Here is a 15,865-nt window from a genome sequence, read left to right as displayed (position 1 = left end):
CTGGTCGCTCCTGTTACAGTGAGGGGCAGAGCCTTAGGTGTTCACCGGGGCTGGGCACCCCAGTTGCTAGATTGTGATGTTGTATGTGGGGGCGGGGGAGGGAGGGAACAATGGCAGTAGCTCCATTCTCCTGGGACCTCAGTCCCTTCTCTGGGATCCTGGGCTGCACGCTCCACCCTGGTCCACAATCGCCGCCTCACTGGGTCCGCCAGCTGCCGCTTGCGTACTCAGGGTCCACCTGCTGCGATCTTGTGCGCCCCAGATGCCTTATGCGCTCCTTGTTGCCTTATGCACCCAGTTCTCCCTGTTTGCACACCGTGCCCCGCGCCCGGCTGCTCCTCTCCGCCCCTCTTACCAGTCTGGATGAACGGGTCTACTTCAACTTCTTGGATGTCCGACTTCCATTCAGATAAATTCTCTATCAGTTCTGGGTGTTATTCTGCCTCTAAATTGTTGTTGTTCTAATCTTGGTTTTGCGTGGAGGTACGATGTGTCCACCTATGCCTCCATCTTGCCAGAAGTCCCTGTTTTACATATACTCTTGATATTACTCTTGATGTACACAATTTGTGGTATACAAATTATAACTCCCTGTCAGCCTGTTACCTAGAATGATGCAAATGATAAGACCCTACCACCAGTGAATTTCTCTCATGTATTAGCTACTTGTAGAACATAGAATATCACAGTTAGTGTCTGATCTTTGAAAATTTAGGTATGCACTTAAGGTTGAAACTGTGATTTTGATATTCTTTGTCTCAGTTTATATCATAATATTGGATTATATTTGTTAAGACTTTCATTGCAAGTTTAAGCAATTGAATGAAGCTTACTTAAGAAGAAAGGGAAATTTTTAAAGGATAACTAGGATATTTCACAGAATCCAAAAGGAGGGATTGCAGCTTTTTCTCTCAAGAATAGTGTAGAAGGGTCTGCAATTCATTCAGCTTAGATCAGGAGCTCATACCAGGTTAAGAAATTGGTTGATAATTTCTCCAGAATAGGGCATTTTATCTTGTAATAAAAATTTGTGTGTGTGTACAGAGTGAGAAGCAGGAAACTATAGAATTCTGTTGGCAAAGGTAATCTAGTAGGTATGGTATCTGCTATCTAGAAATTAGAGGTATGAACTTGGGCTGATACAGTGTTCCTTAATGGTTCAATCGTGAACAAACAACTTGTATGCTACTTTAGGGATGTTGTGTATCTGAATAGTTTCTGACTCTATACCATGTATATACACATTTGTTCATATGGTCTTGAATCTTATTACTCCAAATATGAGAATTATACATGCTCCTTACTTTAGTGCCAATCTTAAATCAGTTGCTATTCGAGGGATTTGAGTACATATGTATATTTGATACATCTGTTATCATCATGTTTCCCAATATTTGTTAAACTGGTGTGCTTTTTGTTTGAAACAACCACCTGGTTCTAATTCAGTGTTTGTGAAAGATGCCAGATTGATATCCTGGAAATTGAAGCCCTGTGTGAATGTGGGATAGCAACAATGTCAGATTCCCAGATCCTGCTTTCTTAATGTACTTTGGTCTTGATTTGTAGGAATAAAGCTCTTCTCAAAGATTATCTCATTTCTTTTTTCTGCCACTGTGAGTGAGAGTGTTCATATTTAAAGGGTTTTATTTTAGGATCAAATGTACTTAGCCTCTTCAGTAAGTCGAACAGTTAGGTAGCTTTTTTGTTCCTGTATTTCTTTTAATTGTTGAGACTTGAATTGATCACTTAAGACCAATGGCCCCGATGTATTAATTGTATAAATTAAACCAGTCTGCTGGGTTTTTTTATGGTTCAAATCACACTCTGCCTTTCTCTTTTAATTATTTCACACAAATTGCTTTTTGATGATAGCTACCATTTTTAAGCACTTATATATCAGATCAGAATGAGGTACTTCTTATAAATACATTCCTATTTATCATTAAAACTATCCTGCAAGCCCTGGCTGGTATGGCTCAGTGGATTTAGCATGCGACTGCAAACCAAAGAGTCGTGGTTTGATTGCCTGTTAGGGCATATGCCTGGGTTACAGGCCAGGGCCCCAGTATGGGGCATGGGAGAGGCAACCACACATTAATGTTTCTCTTTCTTTCTCCCTCTCTTCCCTTCTCTAAAAATAAACTAAAAATACTTTTAAAAAAAAAAGAACTTATCATATTAAGTTCTATGAAGAATTTATCATAAAAAACTATCCTGCAAAGTATAGTTTTCATATAAAATATAAAGAAACCGAGACTTAGGAAGGGTAAGTAGCATGCTCAAAGCAGCAATGCTGTTAAATGCTTGATAGAGCATGAATTTCAACTTGGATTTGCCAGTGTGCTATGCCAGTGCTCTTTCACCATGCTCCACTGACTATGCATAAAAGGTGTTCGTTTAGATTAAACATCATGCAGTTAGGACTATTACATGTTGGTTGTTTGATTTGGAATTCAGTTTTGCTAGATATTCCATTAATGTATACATAGATACTGTTGAATCACACTTTTCTTTCTTTAAAGGTAAGTAATCAAACTAATAGGAGCTGTCCAAAGAGTTGTGATTATGGATAGAAGCCCTTGATAAAACATGGTAATTTCCATCTTCGACAATCCTATATTTGCATGCAGATAAGCTGGGAAAAACAACTGGGGAGAGAGACAGACCGTGCAACCCAGGGTTCCAGCACAGGAAACTAAAGCCTCAAAACCTCTGACTGTAAAATGCTGTAGGGGTTGCAGTGGTAGGAGGAACTTCCAACCTCACAGGAAAGTTCACTGGAGAGACCTGCAGGGTCCTAGAACATATGCAAACCCATCTACCCAGGAATCAGCACCAGAAGGGCCCAATTTGCTTGTGGGTAGCAGGGAGAAGTGACTGAAACCATGATGAGAGCTGAGCTGAGCAAGTGGTATTGTTCCCCCTCTGACCTCTTCCCCAAATACAGTGCCACAACACAGTGACTTGGGTTGCCCCACTCTGGCAAATCCCTAAGGCTCCTCCCTATACAACGTAATAGGTGCTCTGAGACAAAGAACTATTGCCCAAATGAAAGAACAGATCAAAAATCCAGAAAAAGAACCAAGAGACAAGGAGATAGACAACCTATCAGATGCTGAGTTCAAAACACTGGTAATCAGGGTGTTAACAGAAATGATTGAGTATGGATGCAAAATAAAGGAAGAAGTGAAGGCTATGCTAAGTGAAATAAAGAAAAATACACAGGGAACCAACAGTGAAGGGAAGGAAACTGGGACTCAAATCAACAGTTTGGAGCAGAAGGAAGAAATAAACATTCAAGCAGGACAGAATGAAGAAAGAAGAATTAAAAAAAAAAAAAACGAGGCAAGGCTTAGAAACCTCTGGGACAACTTTAAGTGTTCCAACATCCAAATCATAGGGGTGCCAGAAGGTGAAGAGGAAAAACAAGAAATTGAAAACTTACTTGAAAAAAGTAATGAAGGAAATCTTCCCCATTTTGACAAAGGAAATAGACATGCAGGTCCAGGAAGCTCAGGGAGTCCCAAAGAAGTTGGGCCCAAGAAAGCACACACCAAGGCATATCATAATTATATTACCCAAGATTAAAGATAAGGGGAGAATCTTAAAAGTAGCAAGAGAAAAGGAGACAGTTACCTACAAAGGAGTTCCCATAAGACCAACTGCTGATTTCTGAAAAGAAACCTTACAGGCAAGAAGGGGCTGGGAAGATGTATTCAAAGTCATGAAAGGCAAGGACCTACATCCAAGATGCTCTATCCAGCAAAGCTTTCATTTAGAATGGAAGGGTAGATAAAGTGCTTCTCAGATAAGGTCAAGTTAAAGGAGTTCATCATCACCAAGCCCTTATTATATGAAATGTTAATGGTACTTATCTTAGAACTAGAAGATCAAAACTATGAACAGTAAAATGACAACAAACTCACAACTATCAACAATTGAACCTAAACAAAACAAAACAAACAAACTAAGCAAACAACTAGAACAGGAACAGATTCACAGAAATGGAGATCACATTGATGGTTATCAGTAGGGAGTGGGACGGAGAGAATGGGGGAAAAGGTACAGGGTATAAGGAGCATAATTGGTAGGTATAAAATAGACAGGGGGAGGTTAAGAATAGTATAGGAAATGGATAAGCCAAAGAACTTACATGTATGACCCATGGACATGACCTAAGGCCAGGGAGAATGCAGGTGGGAAGGAGGGTGCAGCGTGGAGGGGGATAAAGGAGAGAAAAAAATTAGACAGCTGTAATAGCATAATCAATAAAATGTACTTAAAGAGACTTCTGGCCAAGATGGAGGCGTAGGTAGACACATTGTGCCTCCTTGTACAACCAAAATAAGGACAACAACAATTTAAAAATAAAATAACAACTAGAACTGATAAAAGTTAACTGTATGGAAGTCCAACAACCAAGGAGTTAAAATAGACATATTCATCTAGACTAGTAGACAGGGTGGAGTCAGCCGGCCGGGCAAAGAGGGGTCATGGCACAAAAAGCGGTGACATCAGGCACGCAAGATGGAAGCGGGTGGACACTGGGCATGCAGGTGGTGGCTGGTAGACCCTGGGTGCGGGGTGGCAACAGGCAGACCCAGCAAGGTGGTGATTGTGCATTGAGGCACTGCACGCTAGGTAGCTGGCTGACCAGGCAGTCCCACATTCATGCTCAGATAAACCAGGTGAGGCTGTGGAGCGAGACAGACCACACAACCCAGGGTCCCGGGACCACACAACCCAGGGTCCCGGGAAAGGCACCGACTGGGGACACCTGTGGGGGTTGAGGCACAGAGAGAGACTCCCAGCCTCACAGGAGAGTTTGTTGGAGAGACCCACAGGGTCCTAGAATGTACACAAGCCCACCCACATGGGAATCAGCATCAGAAAGGCCCAGTTTGCTTGGGGGAAGCAGCAGAAGGAATTGAAATCCAACAGATCAAAGCAAGTGCCATTGTTCGCTCTCAGACCCCGCCCCCACATGTAGCATCACAAACCAGCGACTGGGGTGCCCTGCCCAGGTGAACACCTAAGGCTCCGCCCCTTACTACATAACAGGCTCAACAAGACAAAAGAAAAAATGGTCCAAATGGAAGAATAGATCAAAACTCCAGAGCAAATACAACTGAGTGACAGAGATAGCCAGCCTATCAGATGCACAGTTCAAAGCACTGGTGATCAGGATGATCACAGAATTGGTTGAATTTGGTCACAAATGAGATGAAAAAAATGAAGGCTACACTAAGTGAAATGAAGGAAAATGTACAGGGAACCAATAGCGATGGAAAGAAAACTGAGGCTCAAATCAATAGAGTGGACCAGAAGGAAGAAAGAAACAATCAAACAGAAAGAATGAAGAAATAATTCAAAAAAATGAGGAGAGGCTTAAGAACCTCCAGGACATCGTTAAACATTCCAGCATCTGAATTATAGGGGTACCAGAAGGGGAAGAGGAAGAGCAACAAGTGGAAAGGTTATTTGAGCAAATAATAAAGGAGAATGTCTCCAATTTGGCAAAGGAAATAGACTTCCAGGAAGTCCAGGAAGTTCAGAGAGTCCCAAAAAAGTTGGACCCAAGAAGAAACACACCAAGGCACATCATCATTACATTACCAAGGATTAAAATGAAGGAGAGAATCCTAGAAGTAGCAAGAGATAAGGAGACAGTAACTTACAAAGGAGTGCCCACCAGACTGTCAGCTGATTTCTCAAAAGAGACCTTGCAGGCAAAAAGGGGCTGGAAAGAAGTATTCCAAGTCATGAAAGGCAAGGACCTACATCCAAGATGACTCTATCCAGCAAAGCTTTCATTTAGAATGGAAGGGCAGATAAAGTGCTTCTCAGATAAGGTCAAGTTAAAGGAGTTCATCACCACCAAGCCCTTATTTTATGAAATGTTAAAGGGACTTAACTAAGAAAAAGAAGATAAAAAACATGTATAGTAAAAGGACAACAAACTCACAATTATTAACAACCACACCTAAAACAAAAACAAAAACAAGCTAAGTAAACAACTAGAACAGGAACAGAACCACAGAAATGGAAATGACATGGAGGGTTAGCAACAGGGGAGTGGGAGGAGGAGAGGCGGGGGAAGGTACAGAGAATAAGTAGCATAGATGGTAGGTAGAAAATAGACAGGGGGAAGGCAAGAATAGGATGGGAAATGTAGAAGCTAAAGAACTTATGAGACATAGACATGAACTAAAGGGGGGGAATGTGGGTGGGAGAGAGTGTGCAGGGTAGAGGGAAATGAAGCTGGGAAAATGGGACAACTGTAATAGCATAATCAATAAAATATATTTAAAAAATAAAATATACTTAGTGGGCTGCGAACCAAAGTGTTGCAGGTTCAATTCCCAGTCAGGGCACATGCCTGGGTTGCAGGCCACAGCCCCCAGCAACCGCACATTGATGTTTTTCTCTCTCTCTCTTTCTTCCTCCCTTTCCTCTCTAAAAAATAAATAAATAAAATCTTAAACAAAAATAAAATAAAATATACTTAAAAAACATGGTTTAAGTTTGAACTGCCCTGTATTATGCAAACTAATAGTTTTATGTTGGTATTAATAAACTTTGAAATAGTAAGTACATTAGAGTCATCGTCTCAACACAACTCTTGGGATCCTTTGTATGAGAAGATTTCCTAATTAAAAGTGCTGTGAAAGTAAAACCTTTAGTTGTTTTACTTAGTGTCACAAGTGGTTATGAGCACTTACCCAGACATTTGCCATACATTAGGCATAGAAGTCCCTATCCTGAAAAACCTTGGTAGCCTGTAAGGGAGAGAGAAGTAGTTTAAAAAATCCTTATTCAGTTGGTAAGTGCTATGATGGAGAGAATAAAGATAAATAAGAGAAAGGGGCACCTATCCTAGACCTAGATCAGAAGGGCAACCAGAAGGACCTAGATCAATAAATGTGATGTGTAGGGGAGGATAAGGATGATAAGTACACATTAGTCAAGTAACAGTGGCAGGGGCAGAGTATTCTAGGCCTAAATAGTAATGAGTGAAGTTTTGTTTTGTTTTGTTTTGTTTTAACAACAGTTTTATTGAGATATAATTTACATACCGTAAAATTTTGGTCTTTTAAAGTTACATTATGTGGTTTTCAGTATATTCACAGAGTTGTGCAACATTACCACTGTCAAATTCCAGAACATTTTCATCACCCCCAAAAGAAACTCCCATACCCATTAGCAATTACTCTCTATTCCCTCTCCCTAGCCCCTGGCAACAATGAATCTACTTTCTGTCTCTAAGGATTTGCCTATTCTGAACACTTCATATAAAGAGAACCATATAATATGTGGTCTTTTGTGACTGACTTCTTTCACTTAGCATGTTTTCAAAGTTCATCCATACTGTAGCACGCATCAGTATGAAGGCCTGTTTTGAGGAACAGGGATAGGCACGATTGAGAATTGAAAGTTCAGATGATCAGGAATCTCAGTGCATAGAGTAAAAATTTGACAATAAAGAGGTGTTACACTAGAGAGGTAAGCAGAGACCAAATCAAGCAGCTATGTGATAGAGGCATGGACTTTATTCTAAGGGTAATAGGATACCACTGAATGGTGTCAAGTACAAAAATAATACAATCAAATTTGTGTTTTATATTTGTATAGTGAATAAGCTAGATGTCTACAAAATGGCTGTGGGACAAGGGAGACTGTTTAGGATTCTTGCAAAAATCCAGGCAACAGAAAGATGGTGGTAAGTGTGGGATATGGGAATAGAGAGAATGGATGAACTTGAGAGATTTAAAAGTCAAGATTGACAAGATGTGGTATCAGATTGAATGTAGAGGTGGGGAGAAGGAGAGGTAGTATCTAGAATGGCATTCAGAGTTTTGGGTTGGTGAACCAGATTGATCATGATACATACACTTATTCAGGAGCTGGCAAGCCTTGGCTGGTGTGGCTCAATGGATTGAGTGCTGGCCTGCAAAACAAAAGGTCAATGGTTTGATTCCTAGTCAGGGCACATACCTGGGTTGCAGGACAGGTCCCCAGATGGGGGCATGTGAGAGGTAACCAATGGATGTATCTCTCACATGGAGTTTCTCTCTCTTTCTTCCTTCCTTCCCCTCTCTCTAAAATTAAATAAGTAAGATCTCTCTCTCTTTTTTTTTAAGGAGCTGGCTAGCTAAATGAATTTCCAGGGTGCTAGTCTACCAGGAATACTAGAATTGTTCTGGAAAGTTAATGAGATTAAAAAATTCATTTACCAGAGCTCTTTACTTACTAGTAGAGTACTGTATGTTGTTTAGAGGAAATCTTTGATAAGCTACTATTGAAGAAGATAAGACATCCTCCCTCACCTTAGTTTGTTGCTTGAATAATGAGATGTTTCCCAAACTGTACTCTAAAAAGCCCAAAGGCTGTTGAGTGGGATTTATAAATTTGGAGTCAATGCTGAATTGCTCAGTAAAAAAGCTGCTGCCATCAGTGGCTTTTCTTTTTTGCCTGTCTCTCTTACGGTTCTAACTCTTTTCTTTAGAATATTTGTATAAGATTGGGTGGAAGAGTAACAAATAATAAACCTATTTTTACATATAATAAACTACACCAAAACTAGTGGCTTCAGACAGCTTAATTATTTATTATCTTTTGTGGTTCTGGAGATTGACTGGGCTCAGCTAGGTGGTTCTTTCCTAAAATTTTCAATGCAGTTGTAGTCAGACAGAGGCTGGGGCTAGAATTAGTCATCTTGAGGCTTACTCATTCACATTATGAGGTTCATGGGCCACATCACTTATGTGTGTCCTTTCCATGTAGTTTCTCTGGCATGATAACTGGATTCCGAGAATGAGTATCCTGAAACAACCCGACAGAAACTATTAGCTTCTGTGACCTAGCCTTAGAAGTTACCATAGTGTCCCTCCTGTTTTGCTTTATTAGTTGAGGTAATCATAAAACAGGTTTAGAGAAGGGGATACAGATTTCACCACCCTGGAAAGAAAATCATGTGGAATGGGAGATATAGCAATCATCTTTGGAAATATAATTTGCCACACCTACCTTGATAGCTCTGCTCATACTAAGAGAGGGAACCAAGAAAGAGGACTTTGGAATATTGAATGAAGTTTTGTACATGTTGAATTTAATTCCTTGCCAGACTTCCTCCTGGAAATGTTATTAAGAAGCTTGGTTACTAAGTGGATACTGAGTTTGTTCTGTGGTGAATAGTATTAATCAGATCCAAGGTAGGAAATTATACTTAACTGAGAATATTTTCCAGTTTATCTTCCTCATTTTTTCCCTTTTTTTAACCTGTGGCCAGGATTTTAGAAATTACTACCTTCATAAATCTCTTCTGTTATAAATACATCCACATTAGAGATTCCTGTAAATTGCTTGAATCTTATTTTTTAAAAATAATTTTATCCTCACCTTAGGACATTTTTTCATTGCTTTTAGAGGGAGAGTAAGGGAGAGAGAGAAACATTGATTGGCTGCCTCCCATATGCACTGGGATGGGAGATTGAATCTACAATGTTCCCCGACTGGGAATTGAATGCATAGTCTTTCGGCTACTGGACGGCACTCCAACCAACAGAGCCACACTGGCCAGGGCTGCCTCTGACATCTTAAACATCAGTTTTATTCACATCATTATTTCTTATATGTTTGTTTTTAAAATAAAATCTTGGTATCTTAATTTTAGGTTCTTCTTCTCTTTTTTTCCCATATTATAATTAAAAATTATGTATCCCAGGGAGATAACCTAATGGATTATCCATTGGACCCCCAAATCCAGTGGACCCCAAGGAATTCTTAAATGCTTGTTTTTCTTATTTTCTTCCTTTTTCAGTTTTCATACTTGAAGGTAAAAATTTAAGTAGCTTGGGTTTTTACTAATTGAATTCACATATCTTCAATTCTCTTTCCTTTTATTAACAAATAATATACATTTATCCTAAGAAAAATTAGGACTATAGAGGCTTGAAAACAACGTAAATCACCCAAATACTGTTGAGAGATTCCCCATTGTATTTTGGTGTATATTTTTCTAAGTGTTTTATGTTTTTCTCCAAATATGGAGTCTTACTATTTGCAGTTTTGTAAATTGCTTCTTTCATCTGACATTTAGATTTTTTCCAATATTTTACTATTTTAAATATCAATCTAACAGTAGCTTATTCCATATCTTTTCCATTTATCCAATTACTTCTTTAAGATAAATACCTAGAAGGGTAATTATTATATCAAAGTATCTGTGATTATATAATGATAAAATTTCCCCACTATTTAAGTCCTTGTCATTTTTTTCTCTCCCACCAGAGAATTTCTGTTTTTTGTTTCTCTCTTGCATTTGTGTACTGTTCCTCTAATCTATGACACACATTCACAAATATTTATTTCTTAAGGAGGAAGGAATCTTTATCATGAAGTGGATTACTTAAATATGGACTTTATTAATTTCATACAGTTTATTTCTTCATGAAGCATTTGTTGAGCACTATGTGGTATACTATGGGTTACAGAGAAGGAAGACATAGACATTGTTCTCAGTTAACTGTTACAGTCTAGTGGGGAAGATAGAAATTCTAGGCATGTCTGAAGGTGGAGATGAGGTTTGGGGTTGAAAGCAGAATGACTAAGGAAAATTTACTGTGAAGTCATAATTGTAAAGTTGAGACCAGTCACCATCTGTGTGATTTTAATTCAGCTATATTTAGGCTACTTGGGGGAATATAGACATTTGGACTTAACCAGGCTTGAGGTTTTGCAGCTGAAGCTAGAAGGTCAAAGGGATATGGTTCCAGAAAAAAACAAACAAACAACTTAAGATGTTTGGGATAGTTACATGGTATTATTGGAGTGTCTCATGCATTAAAATATACATATGCACACATGTACAGGATTTGACTTTGAATCCATAGAGTCAATTTTATTTATTTAAAAAAATCTTTAGTTAGCTAGGTATTAGAGGGGTGAACCTTATTTTTGCCTCCTCATTCTCATTTGGCTTTGGTACTTCTACTCCATGCTGCCTTCTTGTACTTCTGATGTGATTTAGTTCTTTTTAATGAATATGTCTATTTCTCAGTATCAGCAACTCTTCTCATTTAGAGTATGTAGCATGTACTTATTTTTTCAAGTTCTCAAAACAGGAAAATCTCTCACCAGTGATTTTCATTGCATTTTTTTCTATTGCTTTCTGGAATTTTAGGCCTTTTTCTCATCCTATTATTTTTTAGTAAGCTAATTTTCACAACAGATAATGGAATCATGTTTATTATGTCAGGAAATATCTTTTAGTGCCTCAGTTAATGTTTAAAATTAAGTGATGTTTATTAGATCATCTCTAACATACTTTCTTATTCTGAAAATTCTGTGACTATACAGGGTCTGGCACAAATAACACCCCTTTTTATTACAAAATCATAAGCATGTAATTCTGTAACATAACAGTATCACACTCAGGCACACCATATGACATTTTAGGTGAAATGTTCAAATTAAAAATATAAATTATTACGCCAATATTATTATCCTACCAACCATACTCAAGCAAGTGTTACTTCTGTATATAGGTATTTTATACAGATAATATAAGATTCTTAGTTTTATTCTTTATTTTTATTCATTTTTATATTTTTAAAAATATATTTTATTGATTATGCTATTACAGTTGTCCCATTTTTCCCATTTTATTCCCTTCTGCCCTGCACTCCCCACTCTGATCCTCATTCCCTCACCCTTAGTTCATGTCCATGGGTTGTACATATAAGTTTTTTGGCTTCTCCATTTCCTATACTATTCTTAACCTCTTCCTGTCAATTTTATACCTACCAATTATACTTCTTATTCCTTGTACCTTTTCCCCCATCCTCCTCCCTCCAACTCCCTCCTCATAACTCTCTATGTGATCTCCATTTCTGTGATTCTGTTCCTGTTCTAGTTGTTTGCTTAGTTTGTTTTTTATTTTTTTAGGTTTGGTTGTTGATAGCTGTGAGTTTGTTATTTTACTGTTCATAGTTTTGATCATCTTCTTTTTCTTAGATAAGTACTATTAACATTTCATACAATAAGGGTTTTGTGATGATGAACTCCTTTAACTTGACCTTATCTGAGAAGCACTTTATCTACCCTTCCATTCTAAATGAAAGCTTTGCTGGATGGAGTCATCTTGGATGTAGGTCCTTGCCTTTCATGACTTTGAATACATCTTCCCAGCCCCTTCTTGCCTGTAAGGTTTCTTTTCAGAAATCAGCAGCTAGTCTTATGGGAACTCCTTTGTAGGTTACTGTCTCCTTTTTTCTTGCTACTTTTAAGATTCTTTCCTTACCTTTAACCTTGGGTAATGTAATTATGATATACCTTGGTGTGTGCTTCCTTGGGTCCAACTTCTTTGGGACTCCCTGAGCTTCCTTGAAGTCTATTTCCTTTGTCAAAATGGGGAAGATTTCCTTCATTATTTTTTCAAGTACGTTTTCAATTTCTTGTTCTTCGTCTTCTGCTTCTGGCACCCCTATGATTTGGATGTTGGAACACTTAAAATTGTCCTGGAGGTTCCTAAGCCTCTTCTCATTTTTTTTGAATTCCTGTTTTTTTTTTCTTTCTGTTCTGCTTGAATGTTTATTTCTTCCCTCTGCTCCAAACTGTTGATTTGAGTCCCAGTTTCCTTCCCTTCACTGTTGGTTCCCTGTGTATTTCTCTTTATTTCACTTTTCATAGCCTTTACATTTTCCTTTATTTTGCAAGCATACTGAACCATTTCTGCGAGCATCATGATTACCAGTGTTTTGAACTCTGCATCTGATACGTTAGCTATCTCTTCATCCCTTAGTTGTTTTTTTTTGGAGCTTTCATTTGGGCCATTTTTGGGGGGGTCTAGGCACACCTGTTAGGTAGTAAAGGGTGGATCCTTAGGTATTCACCAGGGTGGGGCAACCCACATGACTACATTGCGGTGCTCTATGTGGGGGACAGGTCGAGAGGGAACAATGCTGCTTACTCAGCTCTTGTTCAGCTTTCATTAACTTCCTCTACTACCCACAAGCAAATTGGGCCCTTCTGCTGCTGATACCCAGGTGGATGGGTTTCTGTACATTCTAGGACCCTGTAGGTCTCTCCAGTGAACTCTCCTGTAAGGCTGGAGTTGCTCCCGCTGCTGCAACTCCCACGGGTTTTTCAGTCAGAGTTTTTGAGTCTTTATTTCCCTGCGCTGGTACCCTCAGTTTCACGGTCTGTCTTTCTCCCCAGTTCTTTCTCCCCGTTTATCCACACACAAATGTAGGACCACCCTGGCTGCCCATCTCCGCCCCTCCTACTGGTCTGGATGAATGTTCTTCTTTAACTCTTTGGTTGTCGGACTTCTATACAGTGTGATTTTTCTGGTATTTCTGGTTGCTTTTTGTTTTAAAATTTGTCATCCTTCTTTTGGCTGTGGGAGGAGGCACAGTATATCTACCTATGCCTCCATCTTGGCCAAAAGTCTAAGTTTATTTATTTATTTTTAGAGAGAGGGGAAGGGAAGGAGAAAGATGGAAAGAAACATCAATGTGTGGTTGCTTCTCTTGCACCCCCAACTGAGGACCTGGCCTGCAACCCAGTCATATGCCCTGAACGGGAATCAAACCGTCTACCCTTTGGTTTGTAGGCTGGCACTCAGTCCACTGAGCCACACCAGCCAGGGACTTAGTTTTATTCTAATTAGTTCCTACTACTAATCTTGTTCAAGGCCAAATTAGGCTTTTAAAGAACTTCAAATTATCTCTGAGCACTTCTATAGGCATTTGTTGCTCTACTATAACTTCATAGGTACTGTCATATATTCAAAAGAAGGAAATGACATTTGAGAAAGCTTTGTTTTTGCATACCCCTGATCGTGTAAGTTAAAATTCGGTTAATAGAATCATTGTTTCTAAACAGAAAAGGTCTAGAATCATGAAACTCCATTTAGAGGAAAAACAGTTGTTTGGCAATAAAAATCTTAGCAGGAAGCATTTGAATCTCATTTTAAGAATTTTTTATAGGTAGAAAAAAAAATCACACGAACAGAGGACTTTCTTGTGAAGCAACACTTTTGTTAGCTTTAGTTACTTGGAAGGACTATTGTAATATAAAACCAGTGGTATTTTTATGAATTAACATAAAGACATTGGGTAAAAAGCACCTACTTTGATGTTTCACTCTGTATTATCTGTTGAATATAAGTGTGCACAAATTCGTAACTGTTCGTTGAAACATTTACCTGTTGGCCTTTTTAGACAATAAAATGTGTCTATTGCTGCATCCCATTACGTACTGGCCACATCTTTAAATCTGAAGATGTGATTGTAATTTATTGTTTAAGCCCCATAGCTTTTATTTGTCCAGCTATGATAGGTTTATATGAAGAAAATTAGGGCTTATTGCTTTAGCAAATGTACTGAGCAATGTATTTTTTCTTTAGGATCAAACAGAGCATACTGAATCAGCAGGACTGGCTGGTAGTGCAGCAGGCATCATGAGTAAGCACAGAGAAGTCTGTTTCTTATCACGTGTGTAAGGGAAACAAGGTAAGGAAACCAGTGTTCTTATTTCTCTTAGAGCTTGAGAAAACAACTAGATCTATAGAAAATAATGCTCATGGATATATGCTGCTTGCTTCATTTATAACATTGCTTCATGTTAAATCAGGAGTGTAGTTTTAGGAAAAATTTGACCTAAATTCAGAACCAAAGGGTTATTTTAAAATTACTGTTGAATTATGTCAAAATGCTAGTTTCTCTACCAGTGCTTGGCTTCTCACTTTCAGAGTCAACTTCTACCTTGAGCATAGAGTGGTAATTTCACCATGAAAAAGAATATAGATTTGAACAATATTGTTAAGAGCAAATAATAGTAATCCACCCAATTAATGTCATTTATATTCTTAGTCATCATGCAAGAGTTCAATAAGGAAAGCTCATTTTGGGGCAGGGAACAGAAATATAGATTTAATTACATTATTTTGTATTTTTAGACTACTGATGAAGAGCAGTACTTTGAAGCAGAAAATTGGAAGTATTTTATTCTTGTAGAGCAGGAATCATTGACTTTTTCCTGACTAGAAATCATTTGACTCTTTAAGGGGTAAAAAATGGTGGTGGGGTAGAGGATGTATAGATGGATTGGTTTCAGAAACTGATTATATCACAGGAAGAGCTGAGTAAGCATAGAGATAAACCATGTTATGTTTATGAATGTGAAGAATTAATATCATTCCCAATCATGAGGGAGAGGAAGGCTAGGCATTCTAATTTCTGAATGGTCATATTATGGACACTCCATTCAGTCCTGCTCCATTGCTGAGTATAGGAGTCACTTGGGGCAGTTTTCCCCTAGCTCTTGGTTTTGTGCAGAGAGCCCGGTCTGTCTCCCTTCATTGCAGAAACTTCAGTAAGTTTGCAGGCAATGATTTTCAAAAGCTGCTAGTTCTCAAATCCCTGAAGGTTGCTGTCTATGGACAGCCACCATTTAGTTCTCACTCATTACTATGGCTTGATTTCTTCCTGCTTTACGGCATTTGTATATTTCTTTTTCTCACTTCTGAATTTGAGTGTATAAACATTAAAAAATAATCTATTCTCTCTATATTCACAGTGGAAAGGAGTGCTTCCCACCACGAGCTCATCGCACTCTTTTCTTTTGAAAGATTTCAAGCTTATAGAAAAATTCAATAGTATAATGAAGACTCATAAATCCTTTACCTACATTCATCAGTCTTTACAATTTGCCTCATTTTCAGCGCCTCTCTTCCTCTTCTCCCTCTCTTACCCCTCTGATCCTCACACATTTTTTCCTAAATCATTCAAAAGTTAGTTGCAGATAACACAACATTTCTTTCTTTTATAAAAAAATATATATTTTATTGATTATGCTATTA

The 15,865-nt window shown here is 38.4% G+C and overlaps 1 protein-coding gene across 2 annotated transcripts in view; it reads left to right on the top strand.

The window, feature by feature from the left end:
- The window catches only part of ZFYVE9 (zinc finger FYVE-type containing 9), a 126,992-nt gene that overhangs the window by 29,243 nt on the left and 81,884 nt on the right, over positions 1-15,865 (top strand). For both annotated transcript variants that reach the window (XM_045856673.1, XM_045856665.1), the window contains exon 2: positions 14,411-14,516. The gene's annotated coding sequence lies outside the window, so the exon portion shown is untranslated. The remainder of the gene's footprint in view (positions 1-14,410; positions 14,517-15,865) is intronic.

The sequence above is a fragment of the Phyllostomus hastatus genome, unplaced genomic scaffold, assembly GCF_019186645.2.
Source record: "Phyllostomus hastatus isolate PE091 unplaced genomic scaffold, TTU_PhHast_1.1 phas_contig_147, whole genome shotgun sequence".
In the NCBI taxonomy this organism is placed as follows: Eukaryota; Metazoa; Chordata; class Mammalia; order Chiroptera; family Phyllostomidae; genus Phyllostomus; species Phyllostomus hastatus.
Note: the sequence above shows the minus strand (reverse complement) of the source record. Positions and strands in the feature narration are given on the sequence as shown.